Source organism: Numida meleagris, chromosome 19 (assembly GCF_002078875.1).
Source record: "Numida meleagris isolate 19003 breed g44 Domestic line chromosome 19, NumMel1.0, whole genome shotgun sequence".
In the NCBI taxonomy this organism is placed as follows: domain Eukaryota; kingdom Metazoa; phylum Chordata; class Aves; order Galliformes; family Numididae; genus Numida; species Numida meleagris.
The window spans coordinates 4,506,492-4,529,901 of record NC_034427.1 but is presented as its reverse complement, the minus strand read 5'-3'; the positions used below and the strand labels follow the sequence as shown (position 1 = coordinate 4,529,901).

The following is a 23,410-nucleotide window of genomic DNA, read 5'->3' as shown; positions in this document are numbered from 1 at the left end:
GCACATTTCTGGGCTTCTTGGAAATCAGAAATATTCCCTCCTTCTTCACACGCTAGGAACACGAGAGATTTTACCAGGGGAAGAAGAATTCAGCATCATGTCGGAGCTGACAGTGTTGGTGCCAAGCGAGGTGCTCCCCTGGCTCTGCGTGTGGCCCTCTGAACATCCCATTAGCAGACATCCATTACAGCAGCACCTTATCCTGGGCGGGAGGAGCCCACTCCTGCTTTGGTGCACCCCAGGGTGCTCCATGCGGGGTGTGGGGGATGTCCCCCTGCCATGAGGCTCCCGGGCCCCACACAGTTGCAGCCATTCTTTTCTATTTCCACATTCAGTTCCCCCCACCTCCCTTAAAAAAAAAAAAAGTGATCCTCATCTTTGGAAAACAAAACCTCTGCATAGTCCTAAAACCCTCATTCCTCCCCTTCCTTCGCTGCCCCAGCCCGTTGGAGATGTGCGAGTTATGGTGGCTCCTACAGAAGAAATACACGGCAAAGATTTATTCACACAAAGCCGTTTCTCCTTTTTGTCCCCCTTTACCATCACCTCCTCAAAGCCCCCAGGATGCTTACAGCCTCTGGAACGGCCCGGGGTGCTCCAGGCACACTGCTGGTGGGTGGGTGCTTCTTGGCCCAATGGTACCAGTGAGATGGGCCCACCCCTCGGGAGGAGGCACGAGGTGGCTCAGGCTGTGTCGCCGTGCCCACGCCGTGCAGCAGCATCCATCCGCTGACCCCAAGCATGCAAGTGAGCCCTGCACTCAGAGGGAGCCGCGCCAGGATGGGTCCTGCAGCCGGCAGCGAGGCACAAAGGGTACAGACGCTGTTACAGATTCGTTAGTTATTCATTGTAACAGCACTGATCCTAATGAATTCATTTGGTATTCATTGGCTGTCACGCACAGTTCTGTAAGTCTTCAGCTCTAATTTAGGACAATTAAAATGAAGTGTTAGCAAGCAATGTTTCCCCTGCATTGCACAATCTATAATATTTTCTTTTCAGGGGAGGGATGCAGACTAACCCGGCTCATGCTGCCGATGTTATCGGGGAGCGAGATCTTACAGCTTGATCCTGCGATGCTTAATGAATTAATACAGCAGATATAATTGTCATGGGTCAGCGTGTTGTGCTGGCCTGCAGATCTGTCTAGATTAGGCCTGGGGAAAGACTAATTGAAAAATACACGTCTTGGTTTGCTTAAAAACAAGAAGCAGATATCTAGCAGGGAGAATCTACAAACAAGAGGCATAAAAGCAAGTCAGTGATTTGTCATACGCTTCATAGTTCAAGTTGTAAATTAGACAATCTTTCATAATCACAGGGCTGGGGGAGGGGGAGAACCCAATCAATTTGTCTGTAAAACCCTAAGTCTTTTTGAAAACACAATTGAAATATAATTCCTCTGTGTTTCCCAGTTAATTATCATTTACAATATTTCTGGCATCAAAGCTTTACTAGCATGGAGGGATCATTTCTTCATCACAATACCACTTTCAGGATTCATTTATCTTGTCTTTTAGACTAATTATCCCCAAATTCACCAATAGACTGTCACACTTACATGCTCCAATAAATGTAGTTTTAAATCAGCAGCTTACTTTGCTGCGGTGGTACAAGCGCTCCTGAATTGTGTCTAACTAGAGTCATTCATCTGTGATCACAACACTAAAGGGAGAACAACAACATTAAGGTTTGTATGAATGATCATGCTTATTTATATGCAAATACGTCTGACAAATCAATAATGTATGATTTAGCCGCTCACTGTGCATTAGTAGAAGTGCCGCCAGTCCCAGGTGGTGGCCTCAAAAGGATCCCAGCCCCGCTCCAACCAGTGGCTGCAGTCAGGTGGCTGCAGGATCAGCTGCTTGCTCAGCCGTGCAGAGCCCCACGCGTGGGGTGATGGAGTTTGGAGAGGCTGACGCCAGCCTGGGGTGACTGCTGCGGTCCCTCCCGGAGCGGTGTTTTCTGTACTGAGCCCCAAAGCCATCCACAAATGGAAAAACTAAATATCTGAGATCTCTGTCTCGTACCTAAGCAAAGCTGGGTGCTGGGCTAGGTGTTGTTGTTGTGTAAATGCTGCATTTCTTTTGAGAAGTTGCTTATGGCAGTGATTGCTTGGGTTTCCAGCTAAGACTAGGAGCCAAGAAATACCAATGCCACCGCCCTCAGCTGTCACTCTTCTTCCTCTACCCTGCGGGCTGAGCAGTGATCGAGTCCTGACCAAGGCAGAGAGGTGGGAGATGGTCATTCCCTTGGCCACAAACATCTGGCAGCACTGCACCTGGCTCGTAGCCACCTCTCTGGGCAAGATGCCACATCCTGTGCCTCCCTCCTTCCCTGCCCACAGGGTGCAGGGGAACACAGGCACTCTGTCGCAGAGCTCCCATTTGCCACGGCAGTGACAAGAAGAGCAGCCTGTCCCGGGGATGTGCTGCTTGGTTATTGCCAGCTTTGGAAGAAGCACTCGGCAAGCTGTGAAAGCAAGCAAGAAATCCCAGTGTACACAACGCTGGGGGGACGAGGGGAGGAGTGAGCTTAATGGCCTGCATGAATTGCCAAGCAAACCCTCTGCAGACTTCAGCATCTTCAGTGCCACATCCTCATTCTGACACAGAAGCGACATTTATAGGTCGTAACTCTGAGGAGCAGTTGGTCTCTCTGGCACTATTACACTTAAATGTGAAGGGCTTCATCTGCTGACTATCACGGTGGAACAGGCAAGTTGAGCAGTTAAAGGAGCAGTTCAGGGAGGTCCCCCAGGGATGCAGCGAGCAAAAGAGAATAATCAGGCATTTCCACAACTTGCCCCTGTAGTGTATTACATTCTGGCGACTAAGCTGCTTTTAGCTTTCCCAGTTTACTTTCAATCACGCCTATCGAATACACCGCTCGTATTCCCACTGCATTTATAATTATAATTGGCTATCTGTGCACGGGGAGCACGCTGTGCAGATGTGGGGTGTGCACACACACCCGGCCCCGCTCCGCACAGCCCTGCCCTCACACATACACTCCGAACAGAAACAGTCGGAGATTGAATTAGCTCAGAAATGGAGCATCTGCACAGCCAATAATTTCATTACAGGGGAAAGCAGGAAACTGTGTTTCTCAATGAAGCTCGGATTATGAATCTGGTCATTTGCATTGGAATTTTAATGGGATCGTACAAGAAAGGACTGGTGCGCATCAGTTCTTCTTCATGTGTGGATTAATGCAGGGAGATGCTGGGCAGGGCAGGAGCTGGGGGGCTGCTGGCAGGAGCACACCCCCAGTCCTGCAGGTGGGCCACCAGCACCTGCACCTTGTTGTGCCCATCTCTCCATAGAGCGACTAATTCCAGGGAGGGAGCTGGCTGCTGTTTTATTCATTTGATCTCGGTGCTGATGTGTGGAGGCTGGAAATCTTTGCTACAGGGGGAGGATGATGGCAGCCAGCACTTGGAACAGTGCCCTGTGCAACGGAGCAGAGCTCTGAGGTGCTTCCATCTGCGAGGAAGAGGGATTCCATGAGTGGGTCATGCCTGAATCCTACATAACTCCAGAGAGAGGACCCATACCCAGAGCTCCCAGTCCTATGTGCATGGCGACGTGCAATTCCCATTTTTGTTGATTATTTTCCCCTTTCATGAACCCAAACGGGTGTATGCAGGAGCCATCACCAACTGCTGTGATAGTTCCGTGCTTCGGGTGATGCTTTTCCTGTGGGCTCTGTGCCTCGCTGCAGCCTCGACAGCTGCAGCACGCAGCAGAAATCCTCTGTGGAGCAGTGCAGAATGAAACTACATCTCCCATCAGCCCCAGACGGAACAGGAGGAGACCTGAGGGTGGGCTTGTTTCTCTTCCTAACAAACAGCACTTGGAGATTCCACCACTGATTGGCAGAACACCCCTTTTGTTTTCATTAGCTCTGAGAAAGTTCACAGGCACGGCAGAAAGCATGCATTTTGTCAGGTGTGCAAGAGATTTTGTTAAGGAGACGCATGCACGCACAAACCAGGCACTCCGACTCACACCCAGCCGGCCTAGGCTCTTTTGCAGGGTGAATATGAAATATTAAAAGTGCTCTGTCCTTTTCTTCACATATTTCTTCATATTTGGCCTGGCCACTCCATTGATATGTAAATAAACGGTACCACCACTCTACAGAATGCAGATACTCTGCATTATTTAAGCCGCGAAGACGATGCATCATCTGTTATGTGGCTCATTGGGGGAGCCCTGCTGTGTATTTGGCAATAAAGCCTCAGAGCGCCTCATCAGAAACAGCAGTTGGTCCAGGGGAAGTTCATTTATGCATGAAATATTCACAGAGCAACAATGCAAACCTTAAACATCAGTAATTGTTAGATTTCTATTGCCTCTAACTAGTGTCTCTAAATTATTGCAAAAGACCGGCCAATTTGCAAATTACATATATTTGTCATGCTCTTGTACCTTTAGTGAACAGACCATAATGGTGATAGCATTTTTAATGTACACAGTCACCGAGCCTCCTTTGGAGAGCTAGCCAAAGACTGGCTCCTTAATGGAAAGAGCTGGCCAGCTTTCTGCAGACACTCACCGCTACGTTAACTGACTCGTTGCCTGGAATTTTTTTCCCAAATGGTTGTCTCCAGCTTTTGGTTTAAGAAGAATCTTCATCCAAGATGTCCACCTTTGCGTGGAGAAATGATGGCTGATCGTGGCTCCAGCAACGAGCAAGGCCATGGTAGCAGCAAGCCCACTGCAGGCTTTGGCGCAGGTGCTGCAATTCTGTTCGTTCAACAACTTCAGGTTCATTATCAGCCCTTCCTGCAACCCAAAATAACAACTAGGAGATCAAAGGGTCAATTAACACTCAGCAGATTAATTTCTGAGTTGCTTGGTGATCAGTGTTCCCTACAAGAAGCATAGAAGGAAGGGGCTCTCTCCCTGCCTTTCTGCATTTTGGTTAATATTTAACAGAAATCTTTTTATGTGCTCTTCCATTGAATACAGGAATAAAATATAGCATCCCCTTTGACAAATCTCTTTCTCTTCACAAAGGAAAGGGCACGCTTCCCCAGTGGACATCACACTGCTTTACCTTTTGCACTGCACGTCTCTTTGGGAGCGCAATCTCCTCCTCCACCTGGTACAACACAATCTCCATTCCCCAGGGCTGCTGGTCCCTCAGGGGAACTCACTGGCTTTGCAGAGGGTGGGAGCAATCTCTGTCTGGGGTTCATAGAATTACAGAATCATTAAGGTTGGAAAAGACCTCTAAGATCCCCAAGTCCAACCCCAGCCCACCCCGCCATGCCCTCTGACCACGGCCCTCAGTGCCATATCCCCATGGTTCTTCAACACCTCCAGGGATGGTGACCCCCCACCTGCCTGGGCAGCCTGTGCCAGTGCATCAACGCTCTTTCTGAGAAGAAGCTTCAGAGACATGATCTCCATGCCAATTCTGCAAGTTATAAGTTTTTAAGGTTTTGTGTTCACCTCACCTCTACGACCTTGTCTGGGCATGGTGGGTGTACAGTACTTCCTAGACCACACTGCTGCTATTCCCACTGCTAGCATGGCTCTGTCTCATGCTCACTCCCTCAATGGTACAGTTAGAGGGTAACGACAGATACTCCAGGAATTTTGCAGTGCACAGATATTGTAAGAAAAGCAGCTGGAACGTGTGATCTTGGCTCTGTTTATGGGGAGGAATTACATCCTCATCAATCTGAGCGGGGAGGCAGCTCAGGAACCTGAGCAGCAAAGTGGCACCTCTTGGCCGCCCACACCCAGCAGGAGATGACAATAAAAGCTAATTTAAAAAAAAAAAAAGCACTGGAGTTTTTTAGTCACTTAACGAAATGAATTTCCTGCACTGGTTCTGAAGCTGAACTCTCTCAAAGGCGATCGCTCCTGACTCCAGGTTTCTCTTTGACTTGTTTTATGATGTTTGCTGAAAGTTCAGAAAATTAAATCTTTTGCACGTTCAGAAATGCACATGATGGATGTGTTTTGGGATTCAAATCAAGGGAGGGAGAATGCTTCTTTAAATTATTAGTTTGGCTCCTCTCCACCATGCTGCCGCTCTGTTAATTAAACAGCGGACATATGTTAAGGCTGTTTTACAAGCATCTGGAAAGAAAAATTAACATTTTTTATCACTGTCACTGTAATTTCTTAACTGTATGTATATTTGGACAATATGAAAATTAGTTTCATTTAGAAGTTGGAGTGGTTTGCATTGATTAGAAGACAGACAGAATGATGAAGGGGAAGCTTGGTAGGGGAAGAAGAACCTGGCTTGGAGAACGTGAGGAGAGGTGTGGTGCTCCAGCAGGCTGGTCAAGTAGGGTGGAAATCTGATACATATTTCTATTAAAACAGCCAGGCTGCGCATTTCTCTTGGCATTTCAGCTCGCAGTAATGGAAGGAGTTTGCAAACAAAGCCAACAGCACTCCATGGAGCAGGTTTTGGTTGCTCACCTTGGACTCCATATTGTCCTCTGTGCTGGTTCGCTTCTCTTGCTGAGGCAGGTTAGGACTGTCAGTGCATGGGGTCTTGAATGTTGAATCTGACACTGTTTGGGTCCTACTGTTCCCCCTCGCAATGCCTCTTATACCAACACTCCCATGCTGAAAGGAGGTTGTAGCAAGGTGGGGTTCAGCCTCTTCTCCCAGCTATCAGTGATAGGACAAGAGGTGATGGCCTTAAATTGCACCTGGGGAGGTTCAGGTTGGATATTAGGGAAAATTTCTTCACCAAAAGAGTGGTGATGCAGTATCTGCTGCCCAGGGAGGTGGGGGAGTCAGTCACTGTCTCTGGAGGTGTTCAAGAGCAGTGGAGATGTGGCACTGAGGGCCGTGGTCAATGGGCATGGTGGGGTGGGCTGGGGTTGGACTTGATGATCTTAGAGATCTTTTCCAACCCTAATGATTCTGTGATTCTATGATTCTGTGCTGGGAGAGTTTCCTGCTGGAAAATGGGGACCCTCAGGGCTTAGCTGTGAGAAGTAATTTGGCTGTGCCTGCACAGGAACCGTGCATGGCCTCTTTCAGCCATACATGTTCGCTTTCAACTGGGACGCGGAGGCCAAGAGGAAAAAGGAGAGTGTCAAAATTAGAGTCTGAAACTAAGAGCTGTTTCTATAAATTGAACGCAGCAGAGAGCTCTGCTCCGGGCAGGCCGGGTGAGCCTTCTCAGGTTGCACAATGCGCTGCGCTGTGTAAATTAAACAATATGGTCCTAAATTGACAGATTGGACAAGCTCCATTTCCAGGATTCCCAGTCCATGCTTGCTAATTATGGCAATATGTTGTTTATCAGTGAAGAATTGTCCAAATCCAAATTTCCCTGAGTAATGAGGTGCACTTAGCTCCAGCTGGACAGAACAGACCATACAGCAGAACGTGGCAGGGATCGCTGCCTTTTCCCAGGGCTGGGAAAGTCACTGACTTCAGGCCAGATCAGTCCCAGCTCACTCACATAAACAGGCTGCATGAAATGAATGGGGCTATACCCAAGAACAAAGGTCTGATCCAACAGCTCTTGAAACCAATGGCGCTTCCACGGGCCTTGGAGCCCCTTAGATTAAGCATGGGGTGAGCAGGATTTCCTTGTGTGCTTGAAAGAAAAATGAGCAGCAAGAGATCTGCATGGATAATGGAGAGTCTGTATGACTATGTGTGGTTTCCAGCACCTGGCTGGCTCATTTGAACTCGCCCTGAGCCAGGAGCTTGGAGAGGCTGTGAGCGAATGTTGGTTGGCTGACGGGTTAACACGTGCATCCTGGTCCTGTGTGCGTGCTGTTAAAATAATGAATGCAGGAGACTGGGCTGTCAAACAAATTAATCTTGGGCTCCTGATGATATCACAAACCGCCAGGGCTTCGCTCTCACAGGTTGCAATTTCATCAACCCCCTTGCCTATTGATTTATACCTACAGAATCCATCCTTCTCCCTATCCATTATCCTAAATGCAATGCTAACGTACCAGAGAAAATCTATTTGAGTTCATTTGAATTTTTTTTTTTCAGACCCTGAATTAATGTTTTCTAAAAGGGTATCTTAATCAGGCACTTTTTTATTAAAAGAAATATTGCAAGAATAAAACGCCAGCCCCCGAGCTTCAGTCAGTCACAGCAAGATAACGTACTTGGCTCTTGCTATCCCTGTGTGCTTTTTTTCCCCTCTGCGAAATTAGCAATGTGAATTAGATCCAGGAATTTTAACCCTATTTGACCAGTGAGAGTTAACTGATGAACAGAGTTAATTTATTTGATGAATCAGTGTCAGGGGAACCGGGGAGGTTTTTTCTTTCCTTCTGATAATCTAAAACTGCACAACTGTGTTGTGTTATTAGTTTGAATTATGTTGTTACAGTGACTGGAGAGATTTGCCTTTTTTTTTTTTTTTTGCTTCTATTGAGAGCATGTTTCCAAAAATAAGCCTTTGCATTTCTGCATGAGACAAAACATGTTACTCTCTGCAGAGCGCGTGGCATCATTGTCAAAGCGAGTGCACAAAAATCAGAGTAAGACGGTTCTGAGTTTGCTTTTCTCCTTTGCTGCATAGAAACTCTTTGATCCCACCTGCTTTGCTCTTTGTTTCTGCTTAAATCACGTCCTGAAATTCCTCGTACACAGAAATGTTACCACTCTCTTTCTCTCCCATTTCACAATGAAAGCTGAGGTTTCTGGGCAGTGATTTGTTTCCAGAGATAGGGGCTTTGAGCACTGCATGCCCATCTCTCACAGTCTGCACCAGTGCCATGGGAGTTAACAGCACGAACAACATGGGTTCTCCTGAAATGTTCGTTATATAATGAGCTCAAACCTGCAGATCTAAAGCTCTGCATTCAGTTTTTCCCCAGTGGCAAAGACAAACACTGCGTGCACATGACAAATGAAAAAAAAGAAGCAAGTGATTTTATCATAACTACCTTTCTTGGGAAGATGAAGCTTACCAGCACCCCACCTTCCTCTGTACCAACGCTGTGTATGATGTGCACACACACACATGTATGTAACAGCCGTGCACTGCTGCGTTGGTAGGGGCTCATTCCCAGCAGTCTGATCACAGCAAGGAGAGGGGAAAGCGGAGCTCCACGGACCTCAGACACCAGCCTTGTAGCTCTGTGAACACACCCGGCTCAAACCGTGGGGCTAGCAAAACCCCTGCTGAGGTTGCCCAGGCAAGAAAAATGCTCAGGTCCTTTCCAGGACTCAGTGTAGATGATTTTATCTGGATCTCAAAGGAAACTTGATGGAAAAGCTGTTTGTAAACAGAAACTGTATTTGTCCAAATTCTGCAGTTTTCCAAATGCAAGCATCCTCCTCCTCACACTTATGAGAACTAACACGAGCACACTGCTGGGATTTTCAGGACAGGCTGCTCGGGTCCCTCTGCCTTAGATCCCCAGAGGATGTCATTCCAGTGTCCTGCAGATCTCCCAGGCTGTGCCTGCAGTACTGAGGCCTTTCCCAGCCAGGAGCCATTGGTGGCTGCAGGCTCTATGGCAAGAAAGAGCAGGGGATGTTCCTGTGTCTCTGGCTGCGCTTATTTCTCTGAGGGCCTCAGTATGGGAACCTTAGAATCACAGGGGATGGAAAACCAGCAAGGATTGGCTGTGCTTGAACTTTTTTGGAAGGTTGTGAGGCAGTGAGCACTGTTCCTGACTGGGCTAAATCTACCTGTGGGTGCAAGCAGAACCCTCACACTCAGCATCCCCAAATTCCACCCTGATTTTGCCATAGGCATGTGTGGGTAGAGCCCTGCCCAGGGGTGACTGCTGAGTGGGAAACCTAAAGGAGAAAGAATTTGAACAGGATAAAAAAAAAACACTGTAGGGACTAATTGGTGAATTTGTGTACACTTCCTGAACAATATAAACGAAATCTTTGTGATGATTTTTACTAAAACAAAATTCCATTTTCCTTAAACGCCTCTGTGAAGCTCAGCCTTCCTGGGAGTGTGCAGTTTGCTGCAAAAATTCCCACCTGGAGGAGTTCCTGCTGCTGGAGAGTGGTTCAGAAAAGTCTCTTCTGCTGCTGTTGGGGATAACATAACACTTACACTGCTGGGTTTGTCCAGCTCCAGCTAATGCGTAACACATCTTTCACTTCCAATGCTTGGTCTCCACTGCGGCCGTAGGCTGGGAAAAGCATCAGGCGCACTTGTAAGGTTTGCAAAATACTTTCTCTCTGCATCAGAGTCCTTCACTGTCACAGCCTTTGCCTTTGCGGGTTAATAAAACCATCTATCACACTTCCTGATGACAGATGTCTAAATGTCCGAATAATGCCCAGCGTGGAGAGCTATGTGTTATGACAGCCAGAATCAGGTTTCAGAAGAGATTGAGACGACTCCAGAAGTGAATGGAATGCACAGATGTTAGCAAGCCTGTCCTTCTGATTAAGTTTGCTGCAATGCAGAAGGTATAAATATGTTCGAATGCTCAGAAGGCCATGGGAAATGAGAGGCTGCATTTTAGCACCCAGCACTTTTGAGTCCCAGGGTAATCCTGATTTTAAGTACACCTTTTATGGACCAATCTGGCTGAATTGTTCTACAAGTTAAATGAAGCAAAGACTTTGTAGAAGTATTCTGGCAAACAATATAATGTATCACTTAAAGAGCTATAACCAAGCAAGTGGAAAATGCAGCTCTTGTTGCAATTTAAAGCAGAGTATCTATAGTTCATATTTAGCATTTTATTGTGGAAAACGAAAATAAATAGCAGGAAGGAAACAGGCGCTGAACCCAAATGCATTCTGCTACCGAGGGCTCTACGTATGCTGTTGGGCAGCCGTCACCCAGGCAGCTGGTGGCTCTCAGAAGTGTCTCTGTGGGGAAATAAGCTCTTGCTGCTGTGCTTCTGCTTTTGGGACAAAGTTACCCCATTGCAGTGGAGCCTCCTCAGGCCCGGACGTAATGCTGAGGTCCTCACAAGGACAGGGATGAGTCTCAGGCTCCATCCTGCTGTGTGGTGTGAGCCTGTCCCATCTGATGCTGGTTACTGACCTATGAGCTTCCAACCTCCCACACCCTGCTGACTTCACCAAGCAGAGCTTCCCACTGTGCTTTCTGCAAGGACCTGGGTAAAGTTTGCCATAAGGAGTGTGGATCATCACTGGTACAATTTGTACAGATGTTGATGAGAGGGAGGGTCCTATCCCGCAATCCCACAACGGGATAAATTCAGACCTGAGGAAAGTTCATTTCCCAGCAAAGACATCCCAGCCATAAATCAAAGATAAGGGATCCTCTCTTCAACCCCTGGGGTTTATCTGTCTGTTTTGGAGTTGCACCAGTGCTTCCTCATCAGTCGCTTCCCGGAATCTCCAAAAATTCCAAGGGGTTACAGCTGCTCAGCGCGTCCCAGCCTCCGGAAAGCTGACACTGCAGAGACACAACGCACTGAGCTGCCCCGCGTCCCCACGTCCTCAGTGCTGCTGCCGAGCCCATCGATCAGCCACCGATCTATAGCCGGAGCCATCCCTTTATTCCAAATGATCCGGTGAGACATCACGTTTATGGGAGTGGAGGTGTCTCTGAGTGACTGCTCCGGATGCTGGAAGCGCTCACCCTGTGTCGCGGGGGTCTCTGCCAGGCTGGGAAATCTGAAATCCTTCATTCATTCAGGACAGACAAATCCTCGGAGAGAACCAAAGCGCAGTCCCCAGCACAGGGAGGGTTAACAGCTCTAAATCTGGAGTACTCATCTGCAATCTCAATTTGCTCAGAGTCCAGCAGCTGCATTAGTTGAGATAATTCTGTCAGTGAGTGCTGTTTGTACCCAGAACATGCCTGCTAAATTTGTTAAAGAATACCCCAGACTAACGCATCATTACACTCACAAAGTCATCTATCTTTTACTTCAGATTAATTCTTTTTTTTCCCTCTCTCTTCACCTCCTCCATAAATCCTGGTGCACTTAATTAATTTCAGTTCCAGTGTAAGGTCCATAATACAGAATTGTTCAAGCAAACACAAAATTAATTATTCTATTTACGGCCTTCTCATTGAAAGGAGCATTTCATCTTTCATAATTACATTTTGGAACGTCCAATTATGAATTCAGACTTCTGCTGCTTTGCATACCGTGATTGTACGCAAGTGTCTCCATGCCAATGAGAACCGAGAGTTGGGTCTCACGTTTCCTTCCAATTAGAGGGAATTTGAGTGCGGTTCCAGCCTGAAAAAAAAAACCTTTTCAAGAGGTGACAGAGGGAGAGGGCGGGAGGTGGGGGGTGCCTGAAGAATCAGGTTGGAGAAATGCGTCTGTGAACACACGTTAACATTTCTTCTCCAGCGAAAGTGATGTCTTCATAACGCAGAACAGAGCTCGCTGTTGCTGCTTCAGTAACCCCACCAGCTGCTACAGCCTTAATTCCACGAACAGAGGACTTCATCTCACCCTTTTTGAGATAATGGGAAGATTTCTGGGCTCCTCTACCTTTAAAAAGAGATTTGAACTCATGCGTGAATGGATATATATATCCCCTCAATTTGTGTGATTTATATCAATTTTTAATGCCTTCGTAGAATCATAGAATCATTGAGGTTGGAAAGACCACTAAGATTGTCTAGTCCAACCCCATCCCATATCTGTGACTGCTCTAGACCGTGCCACTGCCTCACCACTCCTTCAGTGCAGAAATTTTCCCCAGTATCCAAGCTGATAGCTGTAATCTGATCTTATTTCCTAATATCCGACATTCAACGACGGGGGCTGTTTTCCTCAGAACAGGTTTGTAAGTGGAACTTGAAACCACGGAGCTGTTCTGCTCACTGGACACTTGGGGCAGACTTGGGATTTTGTGCAGTTTTGGAAAAGCCCATCCCATGCCTTCAGGCTGTATGGGGTCCTCAGCTCAAGGGTATGCTCCCTCCAGACAGAAGGTTGGAGCAGCTTAGCTCAGATCTAGAGTGGTGCTTCACTAGGAGCCCATGTCCCAGAAGAGTTTTAGGGAAAGATTGCACCCTGCTGAAGGATGCTGAAAAATTAGCCTTGTGTCTGCATTGTGGGCTTGTAGGAAAGCAGAAAGTCTTGCTGTGAGTCCTCCTCCTTTGGCAAGAGGCCGATGGGACCGGGGGATGCCTGCCTCAGTTTGTCACTGACACTGATCTCTGGGCAAGATGAGGCTGTTAGAGGCTCCTGGATGGACCAAGGCATCACAGCTGCCCCAGATCATCACGGCACAAATCCATCTCAACACAGCCAGCTTGGCTGCATGGGGATCTGCTGCAGCAGGGATAGTGCTGGCTCTTGCTTTCCTGGCCCTACAACCACGCGAGCACCGAGAGCTGGGGGCTGGAGCTGGAACTGCAGATAGAAGAAGAGGTCACCCCAGCAATTCAATGCTTTTTGCACTATTCCTCTTTGCATACTTGCGCAAAGGCCATGGCAAATCTGACCTTTTGAGAGACCTGATGTAAAAATTCCTGCCCAGTACAAGTCAAAATGAGCTGTTATGAGAGCTCTGAAGCAGCTCTAGGGTCTGCCTGTCAGGTTTGATCAAACTCTGAAAAGCCAAAATGTGCCCATCTCCTTTGGAAATGCAAATAAATTGCTTTAGCCTTATCTATAGTTTTCCAGTGACTGCTATTTTAGTAGGACGAAGCGTGGTAATCAACTTTATAGAGCATATTTCCATGGCACACCCGTTATGTCATGCCTTGTTTACACAATTGGAATTAGGGATTAAGAGGTACACGTCCTGGGCAGGAGGCCAAAAATACTTTTACAGGCCTGATTTACTGGCTGGCCCCTGCAGGACAGGGAGCTGTGTGTGCTGTGGGGTTGCTGATGGCTTTGGCATGTGGCACACGGCAAATCGCATCACGGGGCCCGAAAACCCCAGTGGAGATGGGTGGGCAGCGCAGGTCCCATTCCTGCAGGAGTGATTCCATAGCTTACATGGAAAGACATAAGTAATCTGTTTTAAAACCTGCTGGAGGGGCAGTGGGTTTCCAGATCCCATTTCGAGAAGGGGCTCAGAATGGCCACTGGTCCAGGTGTTGCCTTCCATAAGCAATCATAGAATCATTTGAGTTGGAAGAGCCCCTTAAAGGCCCCGTGGTCCAACTCCCCTGCCATGAACAGGGACACCCACAGCTCCATCAGGTGCTCAGAGCCCTGTCCAGCCTGACCTTGGCTGTCTCCAAGGATGGAGCATCCACCTCATCTCTGGGCAACCTGCCTCAGTGCCTTACTGCCCTTACTGTAAAAAACATTATCAACGTTTTATCCAACCTAAATCTCTCTTCTTTCAGTTTGAAACCATTTCCCCTTGTCCTGTCACAACAGACCCTGCAAAAGAGCCTGTCCCCTTCTTTCTTACACCCCTCTGACCCCCGAACCAAAGCCCACATCTTGCAGTTGAGCTGGAGCCTATTTTTCTCTTTTAAACACAATCTCGGCCATATCGCCTCATTCTGTAACAAAACATTTTTCTCACTATCCTTAACTAGCAGGAGATAATTGCTCCCTTTTGTGAGCTGTGAATGGCTTTGTGCTGTTCCACCTGGCATCTCTGCTTTTGTTTGTTAATTAGGTATTAATTGCAGGGGCTGCTTGGGATGTGTAGGTGAAGAGTGTGTGTGGTCCTACAAAGAGGGGCTGAGATGAGTTCAGTTTGGTACAACAGACCTTGCAGCACTACTGACACGTATGATCCAGGCAGTGTTGTGGACTGATGCTCAGCACGTTATGGAGAGAGGTAAGGAAAGGATTTTTGGTTATTGATTCTCTGATTGCGGCAGCTCAGATTATCACTGCTGCTTCATGAAACATGACATTAAGGAAAGGAGAGAGGCAGAGGGCTGTTTTTTGGAATACCAGAGATGTTATAAAATACTCAGGGTAGAACTATGGAAGACGGATAGATGGTGAACCAGCTTCTTATTTTACTAGATTAAATACAAACCTATGAAAAATATGTAAAAATGACCCTTGGAAAAGCTGTCATCATTATGGGCTGCTAGGAGCTATAGGAGAGCTGAGATGAACAATCAGATTTCATACCTTCTCAAAGAAAATCTATGGAATAAAGTTTATGAGGATAACAGAAAGAGGAACAACAAATACTGGGACGAAGAAAACAACACAAGGGATAGAAAGGCTTCTTTTCAGGAGCTTTCCCAAAAACTTCTATGAAATTCAAATGTTGAGCTATAATTATTTCAATCATTTCTGATTAAGGAATATATTAAAAATGTAAAAAGGGAAAGCTAGGTTTTGGTAAATGGATCTGACTAATCTAATTGCTTGACCTGCAGGCTACAGGGCAAAGGCTGTTCCTTATGGGAAACTCATTGGGGAAATCAGAAAAGTAAAAATACCCACTTTCCCATGGCAGGAAGGGCTGATACGAGGGCTGCAGAGCCTCGGTCTGCCTTTCTCCTCAGAGCTGTGTTTGCCAAGCCTGTCTGCCGTGGTCATTTAGCGAAATCCTAAAAATTGACTTTCCAGAATGATGAAGAGGGCAAAAGAAGGTGGAAAATGAAGCGGGGAAGAGATATTCAGTGGAAAGCTGAACAATTTCCTGTTTAATAGAGTAATCCAATGCCTAAGCACTTATTTTTTTGTGCTGGTGATGACATTTCAGAATCCAAAAGCCTTTGTGTGTACTTCTACATTGACTTTAAGTCAGGTAAATAAACACATGGTTCTTACTCTTGGTATGCTTATGCAACACCATGCCTTACCTCTCCAGCAACTTTGTTGAGACAAAGATTTTTTTCTCTACAAAAACTCAGGCTCTTCTCCCCTTTCTTGCCAACCTTGCTCTAAGTGCTGTCCCTTGTGCCCTCATATCAAGCTCCTGTATCAGGACACTGTGCTTTCCTACCCTCAGTACCCCTATGTACCCCACTCCCCAAGGTTATCAGGGGCATACGCAGCCTCTGAGCTCCTGAGAGCTATCACAAAGTCATCAGGACAAATGGAAAATATGGATTACCTTGTGAAGCAGAAGTGTTCTGTCGCTTGTACGGGAGATGTGAACTTTCCACCCCTCTGCCAGGTGCCGCAGAGCATAGAAGCTGGGCGAGAGGCATGTCAGCCTGTGACCTGGAGGACAAAACTGAGGGGTGTGGGTGGTCAGTTGCTCATGATCTTGAGTTAATGTTTTATAATGACTTTTGTAATTCTGTTCTGCGCCTCTTGGGCCTGGGAGAGCACCAATTCTGCTCACCAGCACTGTCAGAGCTTTGGGGCAGCAAAAGCAGTGAGGTTTCCTGGCAGAGAATCCATCCACTTCACTTAGAGGATCTGTTACTTTTCCATCTTCCTCTCTTTCACCTGTACCTTCACTGGAAGGCTTTACTTTCTCCTTGAGTTTGCTTGTTCTGCTGTCTTCCTCTATGCACACCCTACAAATGCACTACATGCACAAAAAAGGGACTTCCCAGTGCTTGTTCGAGCAATGGCACAATTCCCTGAACATAAATACCACAATCAGAGGTGGTGACTGATCCTTGTGTTTTAAAAATGATCTTTTTTTTTAAAAAAAAGAAAAACGTGTTTATTTTTCTAGAGCAGTACACTTACATCAATGGTGGTGCAGCGTCAGCAGTGACATTGCTCTGCTCCCTTCCCTCGTGTAAGCACATGTGAGCCAGTTCCAAGGAGTGGTTTAACCATTGTCTGTGGGCGTGTGGAATGCTTAGAGCTGTGCATGTGCCATGGTGATGGTGTGACATCCTTCCAGGTGAGGCTGGTCCCAGCACACAGCTATTCCCACGGCTGGGAAATAGCCATGTCATAGTGCCATGTCACCAAGAGGTGCTGCACAATGGGCTCTCATCTTGGCTTCAGCATGGAGTTTACTCATCTGAAAATGACTGTTGTATCTTGGCTGGGAAGGGTGCTGAGCTGTGCTGTGACATTGCTGTTGGGTTGGATCCATAGATTATGATTATTTTTTTTTTTCCAGCAATTTTATTGCATTGGTGATAAACCACAGACATTCTTATAAACAGCCAGAAACTTTGAACCTTTTAAGCACTCGCTGAACCGTGGAGAACTTGTTAAGCTGTATAAAACTCATGAGAAGGCAAAGTACAAAGTGCTGCCTGCCTTGTGCTACTCACGGGCCCATCCGTGTGGCCCCAGAGCGATGTTGGTGGTTTACCAGTGAGCAGGGCAGGGTGGATGGATCAAGGTGTCTGCAGCTGTGTGTGCTGGGCTGTGGGCACAGGAATAGTGCGGGAGGTGGTGCTGAAATTGTCACAGACAGTAGTACACGTTGTTAGTCAATGCCTTGCTTGACTAGCCTAACTTCCTGTGTACATAGCATTTTATGCTCAGGTATTGGTTTTGGCACGTTTATGTTAGCAACAAATTGATATATAGATATATTTCTACCGTTAGCATTTTAAGAGACCTAAAGCTCTCCCTTTCAGTCAAAACATGATGGTTACTAAATGATTCTCCTCTTATTGCCAGACATGCTTTTAGAATAAACCATCTATGTGAAAAGCAATTCCTTTATGCTCTTGCTCTATACCGGTGCTCCAAGGAGAGGGAAGAGGAGGAGGAGGTAGTAAGACTCTGGAGTCCTTAAAAAAGAAAAATTGTTCAGTAACATATTCCTGTTCTGAAGGAAAACTCTCTTGTCTTGTCTAAATATGTGTTCAGGATTAGTTCCTTGCTGAGCATGCATCTATTTATGGCCTCAAGTTGTGCCAAGGGAGCTTCAGGTTGGATATTAGGAAAAACTTCTCTGAAAGAGTGGTGATGCGCTGGCACAGGCTGCCCAGGGAGGTAGGGGAGCCACTGCACCTGGAGGTGTTAAGGAAAGGGTAGATGTGGTACTTAGGGACATGGTCAGTGGGCAGTATTGGTGGTAGGTGGATAGTTGGGCTAGATGATCTTAGAGGTCCTTCCCAACATTAATGATTCTATGGTTCTATGATTCCATGACTCTGTCTGCTACTGGTACGCTTGCTGGGTGTGAGTGATGTTTCTTTTTCTGATCCTTGGAAGATATTCTCTGTTGCCACCAGGTTAGTGGAGAAACCACTGCCAACAGTAGCAAGGAGCTTGTGACCTGAGGGACAAGTCTGGTCTTTGGAAGTCCCTGGGAAGGAAAGACACACACCTTGGTCTTGTCTGCAGGACTGGAGCTGAGTTTCACTGGGGCAGGTGCTGGTGGCACAGCTACATCCCACCGTCCAACCCTGGGATCTGTTTACAGCCAGGGAATGTCTGGGCAATGCAGACAGGGAAGCTGGATTCATATTGTCCTGAAATAGATGCCAAAAGGAGAATGGACAAACTGTGCTCTAGAAGCATGTATTTGAGGGAGCAGGGAATGTGTCAGGTGGTGTTTGCAAAGTGAAAGGTTTTGCACTTGGGTCAGGGTAATCCCAGATATGTATACAGACTGGGGGAAGAGCTCCTTGAGAGTCTCCCTGTGGAGAAGGACTTTGGGGTCCTGGTGGATGAAAAACTTGACGTGAGCCAGCAGTGTGCACTTGAGCCTGGAAACCAACAGTATCCTGGGCTGCTTTAGAAGAGTGGTGGCAGCAGAGCGAGGGAGGTGATTGTCCCTGTCTACTCTGCCCTCGTGAGGCCCCATCTGGAGAAATGTGTCCAGGTCTGGGGCTCCCAGAACAGGAGGGATGTCGATCTTTTGGAGAGGCTCCAAAGTAGGGCCATGAAAATGATCAGAGGGCTGGGGCACCTCTCCTGGGAAGATGGGCTAAAGGAACTGGGTTTTTTCAGTCTGGAGAAGAGAAGGCTGTGGATAGACTACCTTATGGCCTTCAAATATTTAAAGGGAGATTATAAACAGGAGACAAATCAACTTTTTACATGGGTAGATAGTGATAGGACAAGGGAAAAAAGTTTTAAACTATTTTTAAACTAAAGGAGGGAAGACTTAGTCTAGATGTCAGGGAAGCTTTTCACTGAGAGGGTGACGAGGTGCTGGCACAGGCTGCCCAGAGAGGTTGGGGATGCCCTGTCCCTGGAGGTGTTCAAAGGGTGGATGGGCCCTGGGCAACCTAATCTAGTTCTTGATCTAGAGGTTGGCAACCCTGCTTGCAGCAGGGAGTTGGAACTATATTACCTTTGATGTCCCTTCCAAGTCAAGCCGTTTTATGATCTGGTGTGAATCCCTGCCATGGGAACAGGGATAGCCACAGCCTGATGGTGGAAGAGCTTTACTGGAACACTGAGCAGGGCTGAGGGGGCCAGCACATGCCTTCAGGAGGCTATCGTTGCTTCTCTTTCTCGTGCATAAGTTCTTAAATATAAACTGGATTTTTCTTCCAACAGTGAAACCAAACCCACTTTACTCAGGGGAACACAGCAAGTTGGTTTCTTGTGATGGAGACTTTTATGCATAAAAACAAACTCCCAGAATTCTGTTTGCATGGTGGGGAGTGGATAAATAATATACTTTCAGGTTCTTGGATCTTGATTTTTGAAAAGACAGTAGGCCAGTGTTTTGTCATCTCTACATTTTTCTCACCATGATAATAGGGAAAAAAAGCAGAAGCGAAGACACAGTGTTCACAACTCATCTGCTTCTCCCATGATGCATTTTTCACCTGTCTTTCCCAGGGGGAATGAATTTTCTCACTGTGCAGCAACCAGAGCAAAACATGCTGAGAAAACGACCAGGACTGGGAGTTCAGCAAGGTGTGTTCTGAACTCCTGGGCCCTGCTGCACTTTGGGGAGCAGGAAGAAAAAGTCTGTCTGGTTTGGCTGGTCAGGGACAATCCAGCTCAGTCTGTACCAGGGATGTACTTCCCAGCATCAGGTTATGCAAGCTGCTGAGGGCATGGTGGGAGGGGGCAGACTGCAAGTCATTGTGTATCTGCATGAAAATGGAGTTCAAAACGTTCCCTCTAGAGTGGTATCCGATACCAAAATTGGATTTGGGAACTCAGAGTACATGAATATTTGTGCTGTCAATAAGAGTTATCTGTATACAGAACCCTTTCCTTGTCTGCTTTCTCTGCCATGCTTCCTTCTTAATTCATTTTCAGTCTTTAATGTACTGTTGTGTAGCATCCTCTCCCATTAGGCCCTGTAATGTGCTCCAATTGCCTTCAGCTTGACTGCACTTAATAGCCAGCGTAAATAGAACTTAGTGTAGCATGCACTAACATCTCTATCCATTGTCCGGAGATTAAATACATGCCACAAATGGTTTACGCATCATCAGCCTCGAGCCCTCGTTTCATAGCTCCCAACCAAAAGAAGATATTAAATTAATTTGCAGGTTGCTTTAGCAAAGCCTAACAAAAAGAAGGGAAAAAAAAATCCCGAGGGTCATTATGCATATAATATCCATCAATCAAAAAAGAGGGGTGGAAAATGATAATAGCAGGTCATTATAAGAGGACAGGTGCACACATATTTAGCTCTATCTCTCGTTCAGGTCAAAGCTTAATGGTGTTAACTGGAGAGGAATGCAGGCTATGTGAACAGCGTGTGTGTGCGAGGAAGAGGCAAAAGGGCAGCGCTGTGTCAGGACAGCACAGTCTCTTCCAGCTCTTCGTGCTTAACCCTTTGCTCTGCCTGGGCGTGAGCTGTTGAGTAGCACTGAGCTGTGAGAGAGAAGAGCAAGCAGAGATCTCCATCTCATCCTGCAGCAGCTCATACACTGCGAAGTATACAGGGAAACAGAATTGGTGCAAAACAGAATGGCATGATGCCAAGGCTCAGCTTAGCAGCACCTGGGCATACTGGTTAACTAGGGCATGGGTTTTGTCAAACAGAAGGGAACACAAGTGCTCCTCACTGAGAGGGAGAAAGGAGACCCACCTTCAGCAGAGAACAGCAGCTGACATGGAGGTGAGCAGTGATGTGCAGGGAGAGCAGAGCAGGGAGAACAGGGACAGCAGTGGTGAGGCCATACCACATGTGCTAGAACATAAACTGAATAAAGTAGTGAGATGTGTTTGAAATGAATGGATCCTGCCTAAATGAGTGCAGGACTGTATCCTTCCTTTATTTTTTTTATCAAAAGAGTGTTCTATGTGAACATGGACTGCATGACCAGACACCCCTGCACCATCCCTGCTTGCCTATCCTACCCTACCCTACCATTCTGACTTTGATATCCACAGCAGCAGGAGAAAATATCAGTGATTATTGCTCCTTTTTTTTTTTTTTTTTTTTTTAGATGCCAGCATCAAATTTTGCAAGGTCTTGTGGATGAATAATAAACCATGGCATCACTTCCACATGCTGCGTTCTGTGGTCTTTGGGAGGAAATGACCCTTATCCTTTCCCAAACCAACAGTTAACACACCTTTGTTGATACATGTCATACTGCTGAGGCTCAGAGTAAGTAACATCAATACACTGAGAAATGATATGGGAAACTAGCATAAGTAAGCAAGGAAATATCTCTTACCACAAGAGTTTAAATGCTGAAGGACTTCTCTCATAGAAATAACGAACATACTGGGCCCCTCATTACAAGAAGGATACTGAGACCCTAGAGCGTGTCCAGAGAAGGGCAATGGGGTTGTGAGGGGTCTGGAGCACAATGGGGTCTTATGGGGAGCGGCCGAGGGAACTGGGATGGTTCAGTCTGGGGAAGAGGATGCTCAGGGGAGACCTTATTGCTCTCTACAATGACCCGAAAAGAGGTTGTGTGAGGTGGGGGTTGGCCTCTTCTTCCAGGTAACAGTGATAGGAGGAGAGAGAATGGCCTTAAGTCGCACCAGGGGAAGTTCAGGTTGGATATTAGGGAAAATTTCTTCACCGAAAGAGTGGTGATGCACTGGCACAGGCTGCCCAGGGAGGTGGAGGAGTTATTGTCCCTGGAGGTGTTGAAGAATGCGGGGATGTGGCACTGAGGGATGTGGTCAGTGGGCACGGTGGGGAGGGTTGGATTTGGTGATCTTAGAGATCTTTTCCCACATTACTGATTCTGTGACTCTATGATTCTATACAGTCTGCCAGCTGTTACTTCATGCCAGTTTTCACAGGCTGGAGCCATGCACCACAAAAAAGGTAAAGCAGAGTTTGGTCACATTGCCTCTTAGTCAGGTTTCAGTAGAAGTTGCAAGAAACAAATTCACTAGGAAAGACAGGCTCAAGGAGCCAGCTTCAAATGGCATCTATGGACAGGAGATGGCCTTCAATACTATAGGGGGAAAAAAAACCAAAACAATATTGACCACTATTCATTATGACAGCAAGGAGAACTCTTCTAGGTGTTTTTTCTTGCTGGGGGAAGACACGGATTTCATCCTGGTGCTACAGAGCAACTTCAGCCAGCTCCCAGTCTGACTTTGAGCAGATGCTCCATCCACGTGTCCATGTGGCTGTGGGGCTGGGCTGTGTGTGCTCCACAACAATAGATGATCACTCTTAATTATGGCAGCCTGAATGAGTATGACTCCGCTAGTCCTTTTCCTTACGGTATCTGATCAATACAGCCCTAATTGCTAAAGGAAGGGAGTATCGTACACAATCACTGCACAATGGTTTAATCACTTGGATGCTTAAAGTTAATTTCAGGCAGTTCATTTTTCATTGACGCTCTCACTCTACCAGAGATGGCTTGTCTTCCTGCACGCACAGGTGCACATGTGCCCTCAGCTAAAGGTGGTTTATTAATAGCTTTTAGCGAGATTATCTGAGCTAATTGAAGAAGTGAGAAATGTTATTATCAAGCATATGCTTACAAGGAGGGTGTTTATTTTGGCATGGATGCTGAAAGCATTTACTGAATCATTTCTTGAGGGAAGAGATAGAAAGGTCGTCTTCTCTGGGCTGTACTGAGCACCCTGGAAAATCTGAGCTAACGTGGTAGCTCAGCTTGGAGGCTATGGCAGCATGGGGACCGGTGCCATGCAAGTGACAACTAAAATATCCTATGAAGCATATCCCTGTTGATGGGATGGAGTGGGATGGGAAGCAGAAAATTGATCTCGCAGCCTTCGTTCTATGTTGGACCACTGAGCTCTAGGACAAAGCTTGGCAGCAGCCAGCAGGCACTGTGCAATGTCAGATGGTCAGATAAAGATGAAGTGCACGGAGTATGATGGCATTGCTTTTCTCCCAGCAAAATCACTGTGAGATAAAATTGGAATCCTGTGTTTTTCTTATTATTTTTCTGGCTACTGCATATCGGAAATGCTGCACCAAGGTGCAGCTCTCTTTACATCCTGGAGATCATTTCCCATGAAGAATAGCAGGCAATGTTAGAAATCTGATAAGAGTGTCTTTCTCTTTTGATGAGTTCCTGCCCAAAATCTGAGGCAGGAGATGAGGAATTCAGCATGAAGGATACAGACCAAGAGAAAGGACCCGATAGAAGCACAGTCACTCCCTTTGTTGCAATGCTTTAGGCTAACCATTATTCACAGCCTTTTCCTCATATTGCATCTTTCATGATTTGCTTAAGCGATTTTAAATTGCTTTTGTGATTTCATTTAGCAGAGACCACAATAAAAGTGACCCTT

General features: G+C 46.7%; 1 long non-coding RNA gene across 3 annotated transcripts; it reads right to left on the bottom strand.

The window, feature by feature from the left end:
* On the bottom strand, positions 10,509–16,692 carry LOC110408268. 3 transcript variants are annotated; one of them, XR_002444263.1, is made up of 5 exons: positions 16,523–16,692; positions 15,933–16,055; positions 12,262–12,424; positions 12,070–12,163; positions 10,509–11,721 (listed from the first exon to the last, which is right to left on the bottom strand). It is a non-coding gene; the product is annotated as an uncharacterized LOC110408268 (long non-coding RNA). The 3 variants fall into 3 exon arrangements; XR_002444261.1 differs by lacking the exon at positions 10,509–11,721 and having other exon boundaries at positions 11,731–12,163; XR_002444262.1 differs by lacking the exons at positions 10,509–11,721; positions 12,262–12,424 and having other exon boundaries at positions 11,731–12,163.